Consider the following 21,804-nt stretch of genomic DNA (forward strand, 5'->3'; position numbering starts at 1 on the left):
CAGCCACCATTTTGCCCAGAGGTCATTGTCCTGTCACATCCCAGATGTGTAACCCTTGTGCGATGGGAGAGCAGTCAAGCAGCCATCAGCAAAGGCTGGGGCCGGGTGGGAGCAGTGGCTGCTGCCAGAACGATTCATCTGACACACAGCCCGTTCCTTACATGCTCCAGAGCTGTACCCAGGGAAGAAGGCTATGGGAACAGGCTGTGGGCCTGATAAATTGTCCCACCTGCCACAAAAGCTGGCACTCCATAGGTTGAGAACCTGTTTCCTACAGTGTAAGGTCATCATGTTTCAAACCTGTTGTGCTTCTTCAATAATTGGGTTGCTTTTTGTCCATTTTCCCTATGTGCATACATGGAGTTCAAAGGAAGGTCCAGAGCTTATAGCATCAGTTGGGAACTCAGGAAGCGGAGAAAATTCCTGTTCATTCTTGCCTGACCTAGGGCAAACCACATACACACAACAACTTGGAAGTGTTTGGATGCCTACCTCCCACTTAGCCAAGCAAGAATGAAAATCTGTGCCCTATCAGGAAAACACAGATGTGAGTATTCCCTATCTTCCAGGGCCATTATGAAAATGAAGACATTTCTGGTCTACAGAAAAAAGGGTCATGGCAGTCATTCAGAAATCGTATATGTGAGAAAGGGTTGTGCAAACACAGAGGAAAAGTTGCATGGTTACCTAAGGCAAAGAAACATCTTTAGATGTTTTCAGTTGTGGATCAGATTTGGTAAAAATATGTTTAACAAATCTTTATACTTAAAAGCTCGATCTGAAAACATTCCTAATCTTTTATTTATTTTTTTTGAATAATGATATCAGTAAGAGACCATTATATAATCACAAGAAAATGAAAGCTCTCCAGGGCATGATCTTAGCTGTGTAATTAATGAAGGTGGTTAAAAGTACAAAGTGAACCTGAAGCAAAATTTGTACCAGAACCACACCTCATTATGTTTTGCTGCTTAAGTCTGTCATAAATAGAGATGTTTATTACACATCTGCCATTTAAAGTACTTATTACATGAAGTGTTATATTTTATTTAGATTTAAAAATTTAAAAACACATGATGACAAGCTGTGTTACTATTAACACATGCCTGAGGGGCCAGGCTGCACATGCACATTGTGCCTTAGGTTATATTACAGTTCATTCACTTCAGAGTTACAAATCATTTACAGAAGTATATTGTGTAATTAGTGGGCCTAATTTCAGTCCATGGAATTTCATTGGTGTGAAAGAACAATCAAGCCCTGTATATCCATTCATATTTATTAGGCCAAACTTTGTAGTCTGTCCTTGGAGCATCATTCCTTCCTCTGCTTTCAGCAGCAAATGGCACTAAAATCTCCAGAACGTCCCAAAGCAAAAGGAGTTATTTACTTTCCTTAGGACTTTTTTTTTTCCTTTGATACAGAACTGACTCCAGTGTATGGGCAGAAAGGGCAAGAGATGGTGCACCAGTTTTATGCGTCATAATTCTTTCTTCTTCAGGTTTGTTTTCTTGAACAGACTGCCCTCCTGGACTAGCTCCAGGGCTGGCTTTGAAGAAATCTTTCACAGAAAATTCTCTTGTCCATAATGCAGAAAATTGTGTCATTTATCCCAGTTATGAGACTACTGGGAATTTATTGACAATATTTTTCAAGCACTTTTTATTGCACTTTTGAAGTACTACTTAGTACCATACATAGGTCCTTCTACCTAACTATTTTAATTACTGATGGAAGGAAAAAAGCACACATTAACACAATATAATCCTCTTCATATTATCCAAAATAGCTTTTCCATATAGCAATTTAATACACAGCAGTCCAGTGGAAGTTCCAGGGTATATTTCTGTGTGACTGAATATGTATAACAAGTAATGCCTTGGAGATTCTCAGCTCACCTCTAGAAAAAAATTCTACATTACCTGATAGGTTAAAATGGATACCAGAAATTTTACATCGATTGAGGCAAAATCCTACCCACTGAAAGACAATATTCCATATTTGTGGAAAAAGATACATGTTTCAATGCGGGAAGGTGTTTGCAGGGTATATTTACTTGATTTTGGTCCACTTTTTTATATTTTACAGAATAGCCAAAAGCAAGCCACTCCAAACAAGAATTGGTAAAATATACACGACATACACAGTCTTTAGTGTCAAAATGTCTAGTCTGTAAAGGTAAATATCTCTACAAAAATATGAACTCTGAATTTAAAAAACAGAAAGAGTTTTTTCTTCATCCTCAAAGCAAAATGTTTAAACTTCTGTCAGCCTAGTAATGAATGTTTTAAATAGAAGAATAAAGGTCACAATTTCATATAGAATTGTTTTATAAAAGACTATCTTTTATTTAATAAAGGTTAGAATAGGTGCTACATCCATATTAGAATTGGAGAAGTAGTAACTTTATTTATATACATCTGACAATGTATAAGGTAATATTTGTGCAGTAACATCAGTACAGATGCTTCCATTGAGTTGAGCAGGATTCTTGGAGTGTAAATTGTAAAGAAATCCCAAAAATCTAGATGCCAGATGTTTGAATGTTGGTTTATTGCAGGGTGTATGTCCTCTAAAACAGAATATAATTATCTGGAATTATACTGTTTGACAGATTGAACACTTTCCTAAATGCATGAACTTTGTGTGAAGTGCAAAAAAAAATTAAAAATTGATGGAACATTCATGCATTAATTGGCATAACTAAATAATGGAATAACAGAGCTGCATGAAATATAATACTCTCCTATTTCCAAAAGTCTCTCTCACTCCAACCAAGACAGCTTATTTTCACTAAGAATTCAATACTTCACAGGCTCAGTGCTTTGGCCAGGACCCAGCTGAGTAGGTAATTCTGTTCTTTTCAGTGGAGTTACTCACATGCCTAAAATTAAGAAGGAGATTATGTACTTTGATGGACAGAATGCAGAATACTCCAGTTCTTTTCAGAGTCTCATCAGCAGGCTGCATATATTGACACTTTGAGTTTTGTTTTGCTGTATAGGGCTGTATAGATTTGAAAAGCAGAATCAAGAGCGGAAACTAATGAAACAAGGAATAAGGAGTTGAAATTCATCTCAGTTTTGATCCTAAAGTGACCACCAGACTGTTTTTGCAAGATTCTGCCACTGCTGCAGTGATCAGAGAAATCAACTGTAACCATCTTAGTTTTGAAGGTAAGTGCTATTTGTATTGCATTACATTAACATTTAGGACAAGCTATATGGCTCTACTAATTTTGCAGGGACTCTGGAATCTCAATACAGAGATAGTGTGGGGAAAACAGCAGAGTAGAGGGATATTTGGGAAAGATAATTTGATTCTGATGTCATGATTTGATAATTGATTTTGTTCTGTGGGAAGAACAACCTTCTCAGAATTGTATGCTTTTAAAAGAAACCCCACTACATCCTGAAAAATGGATGGCACTCCACCAGCAATCCTATTAAGTCTGTCCTTTTAAGGAAACAATCCACTAATTTCAACCATACTTGGAAGAACGAGATCTAGAAAATAGTTAGGCTCCTACAAGCAGCTAAGGGAGATCTACATGAATACACCAAGAGAAGGAAAGCTGGGCAGAATTCAGATGTAATAGGTTAAATTTGAGAGTAGTCCTTTATCTAACCAGTACAGATGATTGACTGGTCATTCAGAACACCTTCCAAACTTTCTGCAAAACTCCTCTGTTTGTCTGGTAGAGAAAGTCAAATGTGGGACTGTTCCCAGCAAAAAGGAGGAGGAAGAGCAGAGGATAACCAACACCCACAGGGAGTGTGTTCAGGCTTAATTAGATACTCATAGAACAGTGTGTACGGATGCTCCCAATTTAGCTGTCATTTAAGACTTTAGAGGGCAGGTGGTGAGATACAGAACCCTGTAGTAAACAGAGCAGGAGAGTGTGGGAAACAGTATGAATGAAGCAAAATGGGGTTCAAGTGGTTGGTGTTCATGGGTAGGAACTCCAGTTATAGAAAGTACTTTTTTTTTTTTAACATTGAAAACAATAGAACAATACACACTGAAGAAACACTTATTAGTTATTAGATACAAGAAATACGATGTTGCAAAAAGTAATAAAAAGGAGATATAGGAAGTTATTAAAATGGAATATTAAGAGAAGCCAAACCATGTTTATGTGCTAATTTCCTCTAAGAAAATTTACAGTATTTGAAAACTAAGAATTGCCTTTTGGAATCAACAACCAGGTGCTCTCATGGATTTCCACAGAACAATACTCTGAGACATGATGGACAAGTACAACATAGTAAACAGGTAGACAGACACAGGTGCAGAGTTACTGGCAGCTCTGCTCTGAAAGCAGATCCTTTATTACAGGTCTCGTTGTGGGTTTATTATTAACACGCATTTCCCATTTGCAATGAGTTTTATGCTTTAATTTATTTCTGGAATGCTGCTCATGTTCCTGAGATATTATTTTGAAAGAAGATGCCTCAAATTCAATCAGAGGAATGGTAGCCCAAAGACATGTTCTTTTGCATGTCTGTCTTATCTCTTTTGCAGAGAGAGGCATCTGCAAGAAGAACTGAGTCTCCTTCCTTCACTTACATTGCCAAGGGTTTTAGCAAAACAGTGGAATAAATTCCTTAGATAAAAAAATACTGCCTCTCCTGACAGTTTAGAAGATGTTAGTATCTTGGGGCCAAAATTTAAAGTTTTAACTTGATTCTTATTCTTCCACTCCTTGGGTAGAACTCCATTTGTTTTAATAGCTTTGCCTGAGGCAAATACTCAGGATTCAACTCTTAAAGAATACCAAGTATCTTAAAACTAATCCTAAATGCAAGTAAGATCCTTCAGGCCGAAACCATTCCAGGGTCTACAGGAGAGATCATCATAAGTCTTTAAGCAAAAACTGAAACATCATTATTTAAGCCTGGGAACACTGTTTTAAAGCAACACTCTTTGATGTTCTAGAAAAATGTAAACAAAAGATGTAATTTGTGAGGTTGATAATTGATCAAGTTTTCAGAGTGCAAAATAGCCCTACAGGAATCTGGTAGAAGTATCTGAAATTACTGTAGGGAAGAAACTTGATCTTATTTTAAACATAATTAAAGCCTTCTGCATCTCCACAAAACCTCCAAAACCCTGAGGATCTCTGATGGTTTACCCTCTGGGGAGAACACACAGATATTAATTTTAATAGTGTCTTTTGGTAATGTGGTGGATAAAGACAAATTGATTACAGCAGTCTGGAAAAAAGCAGGTGATGTGTTACCAGGGCCATTGGGTTCATGTTTTCCCAGACATGGTGAGGGCCACCCAGATTGTAAAAGAAAGCTGATATCTTTAAAAACTTGATTTGGGGCTTGATATGGCTTTGTTATTTCCGGATATATGGGATTATATCAAAAGAAAAATAAGACGTATGGTACAGATTCTGTACACTAAACCAAATCTAGGCTAAAACTTCTGACACCAATGGATTTGCCTCAGATTTATGCCCAATGGAAGAGCAGTGCTGTCCTTCTTATTATAATGTCTATCATTATTATCTGACAAGCACTGTGAAACCAAAACAGAGTAAAAGTCTGAGAAATCTGAACTCTGAGATAAGTGTTTCTACAAATTTGCATGGAATACCAAATAGAATATTCTTGTAGAAGTCCTTTACGAAGATATTTGTGCCTAGTCTCAGAGGACATGGTTATTTAAATTTTGTTTCCAAGAGAAACTACGTGTGCATTATAATGGGACTTAAAGTGAGTTTGCGGTGACAGCTGTAGGCTCCTTGCACTCTATTTCTTTCTAGACCATTTGGAGTTATACTAATACAATTAGAGACAGACATATGAACTGAAAAGACAATTCACTAACATGCATGAATATCACAGCAGATAGAAAGACAGCTGACAATTCTATTGTTCAATTATCTATCCTTGAACTTTGTCTAATTTTTCTGAATGTTATTTGGTACATGTGGATATACACACACCAGTTCAAGTTTGTACATATGGATCAGGTTGACATTTGATCTGCTTTCAGATCTAGCCACTTTTCAGTACCATAGGTATCCTGCAGCCTGCCACAGAGCCATGAACTTGGTGTGCTGGGGAGCCTCACTCATTCCAGTGTTCCGTATTAGCCTGGCTTTGAAAAGGACATGGACCCAATACAAATACAAACTAATGGTCCTTACAGACGTGTGGCCCTGGAAAGCTCTGCTCAGCTGCATCTAACTGAAAAAAATAAGACACCTCTTTCTGTGCCACAGGAAAGCCAGAAACTTTGCTTTTTTAGATGTGCAGGGTTGTCCTTTAACAGGGCTAAAAATGAAGTAAATCATTTAAAACAAGCACAAAGAGAGAAATCCTGAGTGGTCATCCTATCTGCCAAGACTGTTCATATTTCTCAGTTAATGTTAAGTAGTCTTCACCTAGATCACAGCACCTATACTGAAAACAGCAAGTGGAACTTCCTTAACCACTAGAATGAAGTCGCGCTTGGCCTTAGATTCTTATTTACATCTTGCAATGGCACAACTCTTACAGAAAGAATACAGAAAGCCAATCTTCTCCCTCATTCCGGTAGTCCTTAATCTGGCAGTTGGATTGCCCTGCTGGGAGGCAATTCTCTTGGGTGTGAAACCCCACCAGCAGAGCTGGGGATTGACCCAGGTCTTTTGTGTTGGAGGTGTGTGCTCAAACCATTATATCAAAGGCAAGATGGCAAGGCTACCAGAACTGGATAACTATCTTATTCAGAAGATAAAAAATGAGCTGTGCTGGGCCCTGAAGAAAGGACACTGATAACCTGCTTCAAGAAGTACCAGGCTGCAGATGCAGAGTGAATGGAAACAGTTCCTCGAGGAACAGGCTTTATGAGATTCACTGGGCAGCAGGTGTACAGTATTACCTATGTCCTTTAAATTTCTCAACTGGCCAATTCCAAGCTTCTAGAGCAGCTTAACTTGTCAGCTGTTTTGAAAGCCAGCTCTTCCCCTACTGCAAAGGAAGACTATGCATCTAGCACAGAGCGAGCACCGAGGAGCAGATGTCAGAAGGCAGGTGTTGCAAGAATTAACTTTTAGGCACCTGAATCCTCACTGGATCTGACCTTCTGCATCTGTGAACCATTTTGAAAACCAAACCACTAGCCTAAATTCTTCAGGTCTTGCGGAATGGTGACTGCATACCTGAAAGGATGTAGGTCATTCAGCTTGCATTTACAAAGGTGTGCTGGCTTAGCTGCCCATGTCTACAGGTTGTAGGTATCCCAGGAGTCTGGCTGCATTCCTTTGTCTACCCAAGGAACCTGAGATACTAACAGGCAGATATTTAATTTTATTTTGTTTGGGGTTTTCCATGCAAGGTCTGAAATTACACAGGTCTGTAATGGAGACTTTTCTTCTGAGTTACAAGCCAGTGACGTACCTTTATATAAATCCTATTCTTTTATCCAAATAGGAGCTAAAAAGGCTTAGCTGGTACAGTACAAATTAGTACAATCTTTTGATCCAAAGCTTGTTTTATTGTATATTTTAAAATAATATTCTATTATGCAATGCTCAATCTGCATCAGTCTTTCTCCTCAATAAAATACAATATAGTAATTCACCTCTAGAACAGCAGAATGTTTTCATCTTGTAATAAGCATCAGTGCATGGTAAACAAGGAGATGATGATGTTTTCCTACACAACAGAGTGAGTCTTTCACGTGAGAAACTGGGAGAGGACACTGCTAGGCACACAGAAATTGTGTAAGAACAGATGTTGATGTCTTTTCTGACAGATTTAAAAGACTGGGACTTACTGGCTTCAGAGAGTGACTCAAAAAACAATCAAGACTAATTGAAGCGATACTATGTAATATCTATTTGTCATATATATCATGGTATGATTTTACAGCTTATTTGCAATCTAGCAGAGTTTATACAATTAAAACAATGATCAGTTAATATAGTATGACGACAAAAACCTACACAATAAAAGTGTCTCCATGACTTCTAAATGCAAGGATATGGGTTTCCCACAGAGCTGTGGCAAAGAGTCTGTAAATTACAGTGGTTTTTTCCTTCTTTCTTATTTTGCTGTTCAGATGAAACATTGACTAGTTTCTTCAATCCCATTCCAGCCCTGGATAGCTATACTCATTACAGAGCTGACCATAAAATCATCTAGGCCGCCATTTTTCAGTGATGTCAGTGATGTTGCTGGCAACACTGACAAGAACTGCCATACCATGGCTTTTAAATTATCAGAAAGTAACTAAGGAACATGCATATTGATGTGGAGTACAATCCCATCTCCCAGAAGGTCACTGACTGATGAAGGATCACAAACCCAAACAGAATGAAGCTTGAAGTCAATTTACTGGCATATAATGCTTCCTGTGCTTAACTGTTTAGATCAACCACTGATAACTTCCAATAGAACAAGTTCAGCTTCACAAATTGAGGGTTTGTATTTCTACAGTTCTCATTCTTTGTTCACTGTTTTAAACTGAATAGGTATGATTGTAACCATCTAGTTGCTTTTTTTGTGCTTGTTAAGTTCATGGTCTGAAACTTGCAGCAGTCAGTTCCTTTACCTAGCTGTTTACCATGTTAAGTCATATTGCAAAATCCACTCACATTTGAGTGACCTTCAGTTACCCTGAGAGAGTAAGCATCATATTTGTCTTCCCAGCATTGTTCACTACTGCATACAGCCTGTAAAAAAGCATACAATAAACAGTTCCTATCTTGTAATTTGCCTTAACTGGATTTCCCATCTGACAGACATTCCAACAAATCACCCATCTGTGCCCTGCTTTCTTGCCTTTATAGCTCAGAGTTCAGATTTGATCAACCTATCAGTTGCTTTGACAAGCTACAATAAAGGGGAAAAAAGCCACACAGATATAATTACACATTGCTCTTTCTAAAAATGTGACCAGCTTTCAAAAGCTATCCAATGCTGTGAGAAACTCACTGACTTAACAGTACTGCTGCCAGAAAACTAGCAGGAGCAAAATCAGCCAGCTGAGAATATTCATGAACTTTGAGAGAGAACCGGAGACCTGTCTTTGAAGAGAGCTGCAGAAATAATACAATTCTGTAGTATGGTTCTCCCATGATGAACTTGCTGTTCCAAAAGCCAGTATACTTTCATAGTCTGCCAAAGCTGACAGAAGGAAACATCCAGTCAAAGCCTGTAACTTAGGACCAAGTTTTCCAATTGCTTGGGCAGTTTCTGACTTGTACAGGTAGCAGTGAAGAGCAGTGGATTCATATTTCACAGAGCTCAGGTACAATGCAAACACTGATGAGGGGCTCCTGAGAATACTTTGTGGGGTTTGCATGTACTTTTTTTTCTCTTTGACAATACTGACACTAATCTACAAGGAGTTCTTTCTTTGCTCCCTGTGGAACTTTTTGATTGGTTTATGTTTACAGAATCAAAATCAGAATCAGTGAGAAGAGATAGGGAAAGCATGAAAACTGAGATAGAGCAAACAGGTAATCACCAACCTTTGTTGGTACCAAACAACACCTTACCTATTAGCTTTTGTTTACTCCCCCCACGTAATTGGTGCTCTGTCTCTCATTTTTTACAATCCTACAGATGAGTTAACTGAGAGGATCCATCTCTATAAAACAGGGAATCCATTTTAGTAGGTTGACTGAGTTAGTTGGCTAGTCCTCCCATTGGAGCAATTTGCTAACAGCAGGAGTGTATCCAGCAAAATGCAGTTCTTCACACAGACCTCCCAAGTTGTCCCATCTCTCCATCAGAGAAACTTTTGTGAGGCCTGGGTAAGGGAGAGTCCTTCTGTAAAAATATAAATAAAAATGCCATGTCTAGGTGGAACCCTGGAAAAATTCCATGGAAGACTATCTCATTATGAACTCTTTTCCTACACACTGTACACTAATCTGAAATATTAAAGAGCAAGACAGAATAGTAGCAAGGAAAGCAGAGAGGATTCAAGTAAGTGGGATGGGATCTGGACTCATTTGCTTTTGCTTTTTCAGATTATCTAGGAAATCTTGGGTGAGAGGCACAGCTGCTGTGCCTCATTTTCTCTACAGAAAATAAAAATTAATTAATGCTAGTGATGTGCCTCCTAGAACCATCCAGAGAGATAATTTACTAGGATTTATAAAAATCTTGTAAGGAAGAGCAATGTATTTTTTAAATAAATAAAGTAAGTGTGGCCCACACTCCAAATGGCTAGTGCAATACACAGAACAAGGATTAGCCTGTAAGCATAATCCTTAACATTATTCTGTATGATGTGCAGTTCTGCTTAGAGATGCTATCTCATTGCCAGCACTTTTCTTCAAAACAGTTACACTGTAAAATCTATCTCAAATCAGCTGACTGAGCAGGAATTGAATGTGTTTGGTTGGCAATTGTTTTGAAGGTTTCTAAACCTTGATAGTTCCCCCAGAGAACTGCACTTGCTTTAGGCAATCCTTGAAGCTAGAAAAAAGGAGAGCTACACAAAGGCAGTTTTGATGCTGTTAAAATGGTTGTATTGCATTGTGCATTTGACTTGGCTTTCAGGAGAATAAAATCGTTTATATGGGCGTGGGTGAGAGAATGACTTGAAAGTGCAAGTTATGCACCTGGACTATTAAGCTATTTGTCCCTGTGTTCCTTAATACCTGGTTTCTGTCTCCAAAAAAATACAGGAGTATTTTCAGGCTAAGGATATATTATAGTCTCTCATCAGTTAAACAAGTGGAACTGAAAAAGACTAGCCCAAACAAAATCTTTGAACTAGAAGATGAACCAGATAAAAGACATACATTTCCCAATTCATTGCTGTTTGTGCTTGTGAATTTTTGGCTCCCTTGAGTTCCCAGATGCCCTGTTCAATTGGAAATCTTAAAGGCACAACGCAAAGTATGGCAATGTTTCATGAACAAAGGAAATAGGAAAATAGCATCTATTAATCACCATTTCTGAGTGCAAGGATATTTTAAATTCTTTTTGGTTTATATTTAAGAAAAAAATTTGCATGCAAACTCGCCAGGATGTATGTTGGTCAAAATGTATTGTGCTCCCCTAGCAGGAGCCAGGGAGGGAGAATATAAACTGCAACGTTCCCTGGGCTTCTGCAATATTGCATCTGCTCTCAATTAAAGTGAGATGTGGTTTCTAGGGACTGTATCTATGGTATTTATCTTACAACCATATTTTTTATTATTTTGCAATGATTTTATGAATTGCAATTGTAGCTTAAATAAAGGGGTGCTACAGCAGTGACCATATTGTCTGCATATTCCTTCTGTTGAGAATCTCAATGCATATCATGTTACTGTCAGAGATTTAAGGAACAGCCATCTATGAAGTACCAGGATGTGAACAAGACTTAAATAATCAAATCTACTACATCCACAGAAGACACTGTATTGAGGAACAAAAGGAGAGAAAATGTTTGTGCTTTCAAAAGCCTAGAAAATGACACCTGACAAACCACTGTCACTAGGTTCTGCACAGTGGAAAACAAACACAGACAAGCCTTGAACTTAAAACTATAAGTTTTAAATGCATAAAATGGGGTTTCATCCAGCTGCAGAATTTTTTCCATCCCACTTCCTCTGAAGCCAATGGGGAACTTCCATCTCAGTTAGTGACCAGCTCAAGCATTAACATGCAAGGGCTAAGAAAGGACATTCTGTTTAAGAAGGACAAAATCTACTAATCAATTCTAATTTAATCCCAAATAGTTCCCAGAAACAGGTCTATTCATACTTGCCACATGAAATCACTGCTCACAGCATACAGCCAGCTGTCAGATGCCCTATGTTACAGCATGTTTCTGCTTTTCCCTGACACTGAATGGTTTGTTAACATTTACCAGCTTTGTGTGAAAGGGATGGTCACAGCCAAAATTAATTCCCTCTGCCCTTTCTTTTGTCAGCACTGCCAAATTGTTACCCCTCCTGTCAGGTTTATGGTACAACCAGGTACCTCTGCTAGCTGCTGAGCAAGGTGAAAATGCCCACCTTATGCTTATGATATAAGGCAAAAAGGAGGCCCCAAACCAAGTATTGAGAGTTCCATTATCCACCCACAGCATCATCCCACACTGCCAGATGTTGTCCTCTATTCTGCAGCTCAAAACATTCATAGAGCTATCTGAGCTATAGCATGCTCAGCCCCACGCACAGAAACTGGAATATAAGAACAGAAAAACTAGACAATATGAGTGCTTGAAGACTCCAGAGGGCATAGGTACTTCTGATGAAGTGACCTTTACAGGCAGACATGAGGGTCCAGAATGAGCATGGTTGGTGAGTCAGTTTGACAGCCAGCTCATCTTGTTCTTTGGACAGATCACAGATGTGTCCCAAGAATCTAATCAGGATAATTCCCTGCCAGGAACATGTTGATTATAGAATATAAAACACAAAAATCAAGTCTCCAAAGCTCTAATAGGTGCAACAACAGAGGAAAAATTACTTTCTGTTCTGATCTGCTTTTAAGGAATAGCCCTGCCAGCAAAACTGCAGAAATGTCAACAAGCCCATCACTTAACCAATATGAGCTTTGCAAAACTGTACTAGTTTAATTCACATAGTTTTAAAGAAAAGGGTTAGTCCAGAAATGTTTCCCCAATAGAACCATAAATTATTGAGAATATTTAGGCAGAAGATCGTGTGGTTTCAGATGGACCTGACCACTTTAATTGTTAATCCCTGACACATTTTCAGCCAGCACTTTTTAACATTAACAGACTACAGCAGTAGACTACTCCACTGATGTCACAGAAGAAAAGCACCAGCATTTCTGAAGTAGCTGAAGTAGTGAAAAAAAGAGACAAATTTGTGTCAACAAATTTGTTTTACCACTAATGATCACGAAGCCACGATAGTTTTAATTATCCAGACTTCCCTTTATAATAATGGCCCCATAAAATGCTGACTAAATAAAAAATAACATCAATATACATAAAACAGAAAGCAGATGACTGAGATTTTGGAACCAGAAGCCATTGCTGAAAAAGGACAAATGCTTTTGAGAGTCTGTCACCTAGATACATTGTTTTAAAATTAAATCTGCTGTTCATGGCAACCAGATAATTTCTTTCAAGGCTCTGAATGTGCTCCTACCACTTTGTAAAGAGTGGTCCTATGCTGAAATTGGCCATTAACAGAAAGTAAAATGGGAGACAATTCAGCAACTTCTAGAGCACCAGTTTAACTAATCAAATAAGTTTGCTTATAGGGCCCAGTCTTGCAAGAACCTAAGACCAATCAATCCCTGGTTTCAGCAGAATTTGACGATAAGCACCTTGAAGGTTCAGTTCTTAAGACAAAAAATAAGTCAGAAGCAGTGCCTAAAAAACTTTCATGAGGACCTATGAAGATCTTAAAAACATTTAGCAAAATATGAAGCAATTGGGAAGATTTAGAGGAGCACTACAAATGCTTCTTGTCAAGGTAAAGAAGCCACCCATTCACATTTAAAATATACACTGATTTTGCTGCTTCTTTTCTTGATTGTGGTTTTAGCTGTCTCAAGTGGATGCCACAGCTGGTAGACTTCTAAAACTAGTGGATTTACCAAAATTACAGACCCAGAATCTTTCCCCTTTCTCCCTATTTTGTAAAAATTACAGCAGGCACACAGCAATGTATTTCTATGTGGTTTAGATTTATTGAATCTTAATCTCTGTTTATATTCTCTTCATAGTCTGGTAATTGACATACCTGTAGTGTATCCTACTTTGCCACAGTGACAAGCAACTCACTAGACCAGACAAACTTTTTAAAGACAATAAGTGAGATCATATTAATTTAAGAAGCACTCTTCCACTTGAGACCTTCATACAATTAAAGAAAAAAAAAAGAATCGTGCTCTGAATTCTATATACTTAATGTGTTCCACAAAAGCCACCAACAATAAACTCATAAACAATCTAAATTAGTGGCTTCACTTTAACTGGTTAACATATCTTAGTGGTAGAGTAGAACCTTAAACAACAAGCACATTTGTAAGATTTTTGTCATGGATTATACCAAAGTGTCTACATATATATAGATATGCTGTGGCACTGAACAGCCTACAGTTCACAGCCAAGGATTAGAAAGACAAAAGTTACTTTGTATAGTCCTTTCTTCTTATAGAATGTATTACGTTAGTCTTCTCTTTTCAGATTTCTTTATGTTTAATTGAAAATTGCTAAGCTATATTTACATGGATAATGAGTTATTATCATTACAACTGCACTCTATTTTTAGACTAGTAGCTGCTAACTACCATTTGCATTTCTCTATGACTAGGCTTTCAAAATTTGCTCTAATGGAGAGCCCTAACCATCCTTTAAAACTGAGGGGAGAAAAAAAAAAATGTGAGTTGATAAAGCCTTAATCTGTTAATCTGTTCAGGATTCTATCTCGCTTTTTGGGGTCTCAGAAGGAAATGGCAGTGTAACAATCCCATTAAGTGGACTCAGGTTCTGAGATCCCTGGTTATTCAGTGCTCAGCAATAGCTCTTTTAGTTGTTTACTATAGGAAAAACTGATGTTGATCAGTTTGTGAATTTTTTGGAAAATAATCATATTGTCAGGAATTACACTCTTTTTTTTCAGTGCCTACACATGTAATCATGGAAAAAGCCACAATCAACAGTTTTTCCAAATACCATTTTTTTACCCTTTCTTCATCTTCTGCCTTCCAACTCTGGCCTTTCAGTTTCTCACAACCATTCTCTCAAAGCCATCAGAAAACTGGGAGACACCTGAATATGGTGACTCTTATTTTTTTCTGCTCATTTCTTTTTAAAGCACGATCTTTATTTGATTAGCAGTGAGCAAGAACAGGCAACCCTCCAAAGTTGCTAAAAGGAGAGTTGCAGTAATGAGAAGAGAAAATGAACCTACATGAGCATTCAGCTGTACACAGGCTGTGGAGCAAACTTAAACTGCACCACTTGTGGCTTTGTTTGAGTATCATTTCACAAGGGCCTGAGAAGGGGACTGGAATTACTAGTGAAAAGGCATAGCATGAAAAATGGCAATAACAGGTGCATGTTTTAATAGCATTAGCCAGCAACACCTGTAACTGATAGACCAAAGCATGGGACTTCTAATAAATGGACACTGTCCATCTCTATAATTATATGCTGGAAAATTTCATTTCTAAAATCTGTGATAAATTACTACAGAATGGAAGGCATGCTGGCACCTTTCCAGTCATTGAGTTCTTAGTCTCATTTCAGACTTTGCCCAAAGGACCTGCATTAGATAAGCAAAAGATTAGGGTGGATGCATCTGGACAGAATCTGAATGAGGGCGGAATACAGACTGCTTGTGTGTCTGAAGCAACATCACTATGGGAGGAATTGTGGTTCCCACAGACTAGAAAGAATATCAAGGCTGATAAATGCATTGAGAAAATGGGAGACAGTAATTTTCTGAGGATGATGCAATAAAGACGAAGATAGTGCAGGGTTAGAAATTTGGTATTAAATAAGAAATATATGTGGACCAACCACAAGCATAATTTCCCTTGAGACTAAGTGAGTGTGAGGATAAATGTCTGGAAGCAGTCTCTGCACTAGAGTTCAGAAGAACAAGGAACAAGGAAGCAAAGCAAAACTGTACGAAAACTGAATAGAGCAGTGCTATAGGATACTTCCAAGCAATTCCATTAAAACAGGATTTTCTCCCATCCCACAGAGGTTTAACTGCCTGTCAGATATGTATGATTTTTACACCAAACTTCCAAGTAAGTACAAATTGCTCTCAGCACATTTCAAGAACATTTGTTAGGCCATTTTAAAAGTTGGAAGCCAGTTGTAGTTTGGGAGCTGTTTTGTAGCTGAAAACTAGCTGGTTTGTGTTTTATAAAACCAGTCCATAATGGTGATCAGCCTCTTCAAAAACCATTTATATAATAATAATTGAGAAGTTTAATATTTTCAAATGGACTACAAAATACATGTAATACTTTTATATCTAAAAAATGTTGTGGGTGAATTTGGTGCATATAAAGGCAAAGGACAAACCACACCAGCACAAGTCAAGGACTGCATGCAGATACTGCTCAAGCTTTCACGTACAGCTATCACTGCATTCAAGTTCTTATCTGCAATACTTCAATGTGAGACATGGGCAAAGTCCTTGCAAATGGTAACACCTTTGTGTGGTTCTGGTCACAACTCTTTCTCCTCCCATAAGTATTTCGATTGCCATCATTCAGTCCAGTTGGACTGCTCAAAGTCATAAGAGTCAAAAGAATAAAGTTATTTCTTCCTCAGACACAATCTAAAAATTTCATTACTTTTAGACTTAAAAATCATGTAATCGTGTCTGGAGTCAATTTAAAAAAATTGAGTATTCTGATACTGTCAATAACAGCTTTCAGGGAAAATTCTACTCAGTAAAAGCTTTAATATCTCATTCTTGCTCTGGCTGTAAACACACATCAAAATATTGGAGTTTCCTGCTGAATGAATGTTTCCTTTTCCAATCTATATGACTAATTTCTATTTTAGGATGCAAAGTGTTTTATTTCATTTTGTGAATTTGAATTTGTATGATAAAGACTATTTATTCAATGCTATTCCGTCTTCCTCTGAGACATGCAATAAATGTGGGTGGTTTACTGGTCGTAAGTTCTACTCTTCCTTATAGTCATTGTCTGCATACCTACAGCTGAACTAGACATCCAAAGAAGAATCCAGTTCAGAGATATCATCAGCCTCAATTTAGTGAACGCTATTTCTTATCACTTAATGCGTTCCCTTCTAAATCAGTTTTTCTCAAGAAAGTTAGACCTTCCCTTACACCATTTTTCTGAACCTGTAGTTAAAGTTATATCTAAGTTCTTTCTGGATTATGCTACAGACAGCCCACAAGACTTTGCTCTAATTGTACCGACTCAGTTTCTGCCTTTATAAAATCAGAACTGTATTTATTTGTCAAATATATTGTAGACTAAATTGTTTGAAGGGGGATGAGATCTCCAGTAAGACCATGTCTTACTGCAGATTTAACATATTGGGCACAGATAGCTTGGCATAGATGTCATAAAACATTATCAATTTTCTTAAGATTTCCCCAAAGCATGACAAAATTACTTCAATATTTGGAAGTCCCATCACATGATCATTTAAGCTATCTGCAGAAAAAAAGAAGCTATTCAAGTCTTAGTGTTCTTATGGGTCAGTGGCAGCAATAAGTTCAGGAAGCCTGTCTTAACAGTGTAACATGCTACTTGCGTGTTTCCAGTGCTTCACAAACTGCCCTGTGAAAGAAGGCAAGTTTAGCAGGCGTGATTTTGCTAAACTTTCAGCCTGTGCATGTTCTAAGTAGCTTGTCAGGTCCATAAAATCTCTCTGAATTAAAACTGAGCACTTAATTGACCCGCAAGAAGATGGTATACTGGCTGGCTGGTGCTGTCTGTAGCTTGATAGCTAGAAAATCAACCCACTAGGCAAGGAGGCATATTTCTGATTTCTCAAAGTTGACAATGTGAAGCAAAATGCAATGCAACAAAGCCTGAGGTCACAAGACCACTCCTGTGAATTGAAACCAAGGAAAAAAAATGTCCTATGGGTGGGACCTACCTCTAATTTCCTCAAAGTACATCTGGTCTATCTGTCAAAGCACACCCTTTAGGAGGCTGGCCAAAATATTGCAATTCTGGTCTTGTTAACAAACAATAGTTCTGAAAGAGTGAACTCAAAGAGTGAGATCTCCTGTACTTGACAAGAAAAAAAGAATTTTTTTATTTCTCAATTGATTTGAATAATTTGTTCTGAGCAAAGAAGTATAGGAGAAGATCCCTTCAGTCAGACAAGTCTTTCTCTCCTTGCTCAGAAGGAGACAACTGGCATGGTAATTTCAGGGCACAGATATTCCTTCACATGTGCTATTTCTCTATCTGTTCCTAGGACTTCCAGGAAACACTCTAATTAAAGCAGTAGTGCACAGAAAGGCAGAAAGACAGTCTTTCCTACTAACAGTTCTTACATCCAAGAGGAATTTCCTACCCTGTAAATCTTCACAATGCTTAGACGAGGTAAGAAAGCAAAGGGAATTCAAAATTCCCATCTCCACCCATAAATCCATTTCTTAAAAAAAAGTAGTCCCATGAAAACATGGAGGAAAATTACACTACCTTTATTCCTCAAATTTCTGAGTGCTCTTTCCATGTGAGGAGGCTGTATGACTTCCCAATTAACCAGGGAATGAAACATTCACAGGATATGCACCAGAGCCCCAGCTTTGGTACCCAGTGTTCAAAACACAGGTGGAAGATAATAGCACAAGTAACAGACAGAATCCTACTGGCTGTCACTGAGGCAGCTCAGAACATACATTAGTCCTTCCAAAGCCAATTCAAACCTTTTATCTCAAATTCTAGCTGCTTTGGACAAGAGCACATTAATAAAGCTTTATGTTGAAATTGCCAACTTCAGACAACACCACAATCCTTTTGAAAACTTACAATCATAAAAATTGAAGATATGAAGAACAGTGCTTTCAAGAGGAAGGCGAGATATTGTTGGTTGGTAATTGAAATTCAGAGGTTACTTCAGGCCTTTGGTCATTTCAAAAACTGAACTCTTCCCCCACACATTTTGAAGATATTCTGTTCATGTCTAACACTGTCTTCCTTTTTTTCAACTGACATTCCACTGTGTCCCAGTATTGATTTCTGACTATATTTGTTGTGAGCAACTTTACAGTTGTTTATAATGTGAGGGCACTCAGTGGGCCCAAAGAAGGATTTGGATCCCGCCACGTCTCCCTCTTTTTGCTTATACACAGCAGTACAGAACCACACTTGAGACCTGCCTAGCCCAAGAAGTTGTATCAACTGGTTCTGTCACTTGGCTGAAATCCTTTCTAGGTAGTTGTGGGATAGTCTGTCCTCCTGAAATTGTACTCCAACCCCTAAAAAAATCTGTCTTAAACTATACATCATATTGAAGTGTGAAGTATCAGGTTTTATTCTCTAGTCAATTTATTCATCTTGTAAGCCATTAACTATAACAGATGATGTTTTTGTTGTTGTGTTTATATCACTTGGAATATTTTGCTTTATTCTTCACTTCAAGATTTTGGAGAAGTCTCAAGTGTCACAGTTTATCCTCCTTGGGTAAGAAAATATTTTCTTGTGTGGATTTTCAGTTTGCCATCTTTCATTGGAAATATGCCTTGAAAAAGAGGACTCCGAGACTAATATGAGATTATATTTACAGTTGTTTGGGGTTTTTTTTTATTATAACCCTTCTCATTTGTCTTCTGATGGATATGTTCCAATCATTCCAGTCTCACCTCAGTCTTCCCATTATCACATCTCCATAAAACACATTTCCTTTTGGAAATTGCATGACTAGAACAACACACAATATTCTTACATTAAAAAAAAAGGTGCTGATTTTTCTAATGGTATAAAACATTTTCAGTATTGTTCTCCAGACCATTCTTTACTCAACCTAAAAAGCCCCCTCCTTAAAGACTTTACAGACTAATTCAAAACAAGTCCTTTCCCTTTCAAACGTACATTGAAGGTAGGAAGGAAAAATGTGATGTTCAAGCAAAGTCATTAAGATGACAAATTCTAATGCTATGTTATTTCTGTAATTTTCTTTAACAGAATTGCTTTATTTATTCTGGAAATTCTTAGGGAATGATTCTCTATCACCTTTGTACCATAACAGGGCAGCTGGGCATTCCCTGATGTAGGAAATCCCTGCACAAAATAAGGCAGTGTAGGAGGCCTTCATAGGTGGCCAAGGCGGAAAGGAGCAAGTGGCATAGGATAGGCCCTTGGGAACTGTTCTAACTAGTGTAATTTAGAGCATTCCTGCTCTCAGTTATGCCAGGGGCCACTTTGGCATCAATTCAACCTAGAATCCAGGGAGATGAAAAATGGCTTAGAGCCACTTTCCCCCTCCCTATACCCTGGGCCTGCATCATGTGTGGTTTGGCTGGCTCTGAGGATCTGGCCCCTACATTTTTAAACAGAGTGTTTTAAGTTGAAGTTGGAAAGTGAAAGCAAACGGAATATGAAGAGTAAAAGGAGTAGAAAAGCGCTAAAGGGAGAGATAAAAAAAAAAAAAAAAAAAAAAAAAAAAAAAAAAAAAAAAAAAAAAAGGAGGAAAACAAAATGGGTGGTATTGCTCATATTTAGCAAACCGAAGGAGAACTGGGCAAGTCTGGATTCACTTCCCAGCTACACCAGAGACTTTTAAATGACAACACCAGTCTGTTAAGGTCACTTTCAAGAGGACCACTGAACTTCTTTGACCAGCTATACTAAATATGTTTAGCTTATTCCCTGAGAACTAAACAGCTTTGCCTGCAACCACCGTCACAGAATCTAAGGTGCCTTAAAGCCCTAATTACCTACAATAGCGAAATGTCTGGAAAAAAAGACATTCCTGTCTTGAGAAGATGCACAAGACAGGCATAGAATAGCTTTGGTGCAAGGCTGAGTGCATGGAACTCGGGAATGGTGCTCTGTACTGCAGCTTCTCTTCTATCATGTGATATAAAAGATCATGCTGTATCACACCATGGTAATGGAGAGCTCAGATCCCATGGTAAATCTGCATTCAATGTAGAGAGAAGAGGGAGGCAGGAAGGAATTTTAGAGTTGGGGGACCCTGAGATTTCATTTCGAAATGTGCACGTTCATCAAGCTTTACTCAGAGTTTCTCTTCACCTTGGTATCACATCTGCAAAATGGAAATACCAATTCCTCTGTAACAGCAGTGTGGTAAGGATGCATTGGGACGGAGTATGTCCAAACTCAACAGCAACATGTAAAAGGTGGGGGAATCCCTATGCATGATGGAACTTCAGCCTCGGATTTAAGTGTATCTTGACAAATAGACAAAGGACAGGTGTTTCCAGAATTATGATTCAGCATGTATCCAAAAATGCTGATAAAACTTTAAAATGATTTGCTGGAAAACATGGATGATCTTATTGGAATCTTGCACTATCCATTATACTCAAGTTATGCCACACTATGCAAGGTGCCAGAGCAGGAATGCTAGGCATGTGGACAGAGGTATAAGGTGTGCAAATATTCATTCTGAGCACCTTTAGCATACCTTGTCCTTCAGCCTTTGTCATAGGAGTTTCCAAGGAACAAGTCCTACTCTTCCAGAAAGACTGACTGGTAAGTAAGAGTGTAAAAAAGAAGGAATGGAAGGAGGGAAGAAAGAGAGCTAGAAGCAGAGCATAATTCCCATTTACAGCCCTTCAAACCTTACTGACCATGTCTAGCAGGTTTATTAAGTGTCACAGTACTGGTAGGTGGTGTGCCCTGTTTCTGCAGCATATTTGTAGAAGTTCTGTATGATACAACCACCACTACTGCTTTCATGGTGGGAAATGATGTTCAATAGCCCTGAATGTGTTCCCTACCACAAGCCAAAGTCCTTATTAGAAGTTCCGAGGGAGACAATCCTAAATTTTCCTGACTCAGAGATCCTCAAACTGCAAGTTTGAAAGGGTTGACAAACCCCAACCTCTTGCACCTTTCCCCAAACACTTCCCTGACCTGTGGAACACTACTCCAAACTTCCTTGGTACCCAAAACCCCTTCAAGCACTAGCATTCTTCTCCTTTTTCTCTGAACCTAGGGCATCTTTTCTCCTAAGTATGAACCTCCAAACTCCTTTCTGAGGTTTGGAATAGCATCAAGCTGTTCCACTTAGTACCTCAATGTTGCTGCTATTGCTTTGCTTGCCTCTCCCCTTTGTTACCACTCTCATTAGATACTACACAGGGCCAAGCCTTTGCCCAGTCCTCCCTGTAGCAAAACAAAGCAGAAAGAAGAAAAAAAGAGGGAGAGAGAAAACAAAACAAAAAACCCC

General features: G+C 38.2%; 1 long non-coding RNA gene across 1 annotated transcript; it reads left to right on the forward strand.

Annotated features, from left to right (window-relative positions):
- Window positions 1-369: 369 nt before the first annotated feature.
- Window positions 370-4,601, forward strand: LOC128807623 (uncharacterized). Its single transcript, XR_008437215.1, has 3 exons — window positions 370-547; window positions 3,005-3,176; window positions 4,525-4,601. It is a non-coding gene; the product is annotated as an uncharacterized LOC128807623 (long non-coding RNA).
- Window positions 4,602-21,804: the final 17,203 nt, after the last annotated feature.

This window comes from Vidua macroura, chromosome 5 (genome assembly GCF_024509145.1).
Source record: "Vidua macroura isolate BioBank_ID:100142 chromosome 5, ASM2450914v1, whole genome shotgun sequence".
NCBI classification, from domain to species: Eukaryota; Metazoa; Chordata; class Aves; order Passeriformes; family Viduidae; genus Vidua; species Vidua macroura.